General features: G+C 39.8%; 1 non-coding gene across 1 annotated transcript; it reads right to left on the bottom strand.

Moving 5' to 3' along the window:
- Positions 1-957: 957 nt before the first annotated feature.
- LOC141663443 (small nucleolar RNA R71) lies at positions 958-1,064 on the bottom strand. Its single transcript, XR_012551513.1, has one exon. It is a non-coding gene; the product is annotated as a small nucleolar RNA R71 (small nucleolar RNA).
- Positions 1,065-2,229: the final 1,165 nt, after the last annotated feature.

Genomic DNA, 2,229 nt, shown 5'->3' with positions numbered 1-2,229 from the left:
TGCATGCTAAGGTTAAGAACAAAAGGCTATTGAATGAAGTAGTAATGAAGTTAGAATCCCATGTTTGTCTTATAAAGTAAATCAACCTTTTAAATCTCTTAGTTAATTGCATATTAGTTAATATCATAGTTATAAACAATCTCAACTTGTTATCATCTTAGCATTGAATAATAACCATACCATTGTTGCATAAGTACAATACTTGAAATTAACCTAAACCAGTCTTTATAGGAACGAACTAGAATTAATTCTATATTACTTGCGATCGCGTATACTTGCATGTATATTAGCACGTGTTTTCATCCTAACAAGTTTTTAGCGCTGCTGCTGAGGACTCGGTGTTAATTTTTAGTTTATGTGCTTGACATCAGTGGTCGTTAAAGTTCACTTACTCGGATATTTTACTTACTTGTTTACTTGTTGCTTTTTCAGGTACTCTAGAGAGTGTTTATGCTAACACGTTCTTGATCTCGAAAGAGAACACTGGATAAAGTGGAGGAAGAAGTTTTAGTAGAGGAAGAAGTTCTTGTAGAAGATGAGAAAGTTGAAGAACAAGCTCTTGTTGCAATGGGTGAACCAGAAGCAAATACAAAGGCTTTGATGGACTACTCTTAGCCGAAGATCAATGATATTCAGTCTAGCATTGTCAGGCCAGTTAACGCGGCTAACACTTTTGAAATCAAGGCTTGCACGATTCAGATGGTGCAGAACTCGGTCCAGTTTGGGGGTTCTCCGACGGAAGATCCCAATATGCATATTAGAGATTTCATCGAGATCTGTGACACTTTCAAATTCAACAATGTCTCTGAAGATGTTATTAAGTTGAGGCTTTTCCCATTCTCTCTAAGGAATAAAGCTAAGTGTTGGTTGTATTTTCTACCACCAGGCTCTATCACCAAGTGGGAAGATCTTGCTCAGAAATTTCTCACTAAATTCTTCCCTATAGCGAAGACAGCTGCAATCAGGAATGCTCTTACTCAATTTGTGCAGCAATCGGGAGAATCTTTGTGTGAAGCTTGGGATCATTATAAGAAGATGCTTAGAAAGTGTCCTCATCATGGGATGCCTGACTGGATGATCATTAACTGCTTTTATAATGTTTTGTGTGCGACTTCTAGACCCATGCTTGATGCAACATCAGGTGGAGCCTTATGGGCTAAGAGTTACGAGGAAACTTATGATTTGATTGAACTAATGGCTGCTAATGGATACCATAACCCTTCTCAAAGAATGACTCAAGGAAAATTAGCTGGAATTCTGGAGTTAGATGCAGCTACTACTATAGCTGCTCAGCTTAAGGCTTTGACGATGAAGGTGGATTCTTTGGCTAATTATGGAGTTAATTAGATCACTAGTGTCTGCGAGCTTTGTGCTGGTATGCATGAGACAGAGCAGTGTGCTATTTCTAGTGCATCAACTTAGTTCATGAGCAACTTTCAGAGGTCGCAGCAACCAGTTCCAGCCACCTATCATCCCAACAACCGCAATCATCCTAACTTCAGCTGGAGCAACACTCAACATACGGTGCAGCAGCCTTATCAGCAGTATGCAGTAAAGCAATACAATCCTCCTGGTTTACAGCAACCGCAATATGCACCAAGACAACAACTCCAACTACAACAAGCTAATGAAAAATCTGAATTGGAGGAGCTGAGGCTCATATGCAAGAGCCCAGCGGTTTCTATTAAGACCTTGGAAAATCAAATTGGACAGATTGCCAATGCCTTGCTGAATCGACAACCTGGTACACTCCCTAGTGACACTGAAGTTCCAGGCAAGAAGGAAGCAAAAGAACAGGTTAAGGAAATTACATTGAGATCTGGGAAGGTTGCAAGCCAATAAAAAGCTCAAGTCCAAGAATCTGAAGATGTGGCTGAAGAAGAAGTGCAGAAGGAAGCAGAAGTGGAATGAAGGAAAAAAAATATGGAACACACTCATCCTGAAGGTAATATAGGGGAGAAACAGGTCTATCTTCCACCTCCTTTTCCTAAAAGGATGTAGAAGCAAAGGTTGGATAAGCAGTTTTCTAAGTTTCTGGAGGTGTTCAAGAAACTTCATATCAACATACCTTTCACTGAAGCTCTTGAACAGATGTCTAGCTATGTGAAGTTTATTAAAGGTATTCTCTCTCAGAAAGTGAAGCTCGATGACTTAGAGACCGTTGCTATAACAAAGGAATACAGTGTTGTACTGCAACAGAAGTTGCCTCCGAAGCTTAAAGATCCTGGG

This window comes from Apium graveolens, chromosome 5 (genome assembly GCF_009905375.1).
Source record: "Apium graveolens cultivar Ventura chromosome 5, ASM990537v1, whole genome shotgun sequence".
Taxonomy (NCBI): Eukaryota; Viridiplantae; Streptophyta; class Magnoliopsida; order Apiales; family Apiaceae; genus Apium; species Apium graveolens.
This window is presented reverse-complemented; position numbering and strand designations above follow the sequence as displayed.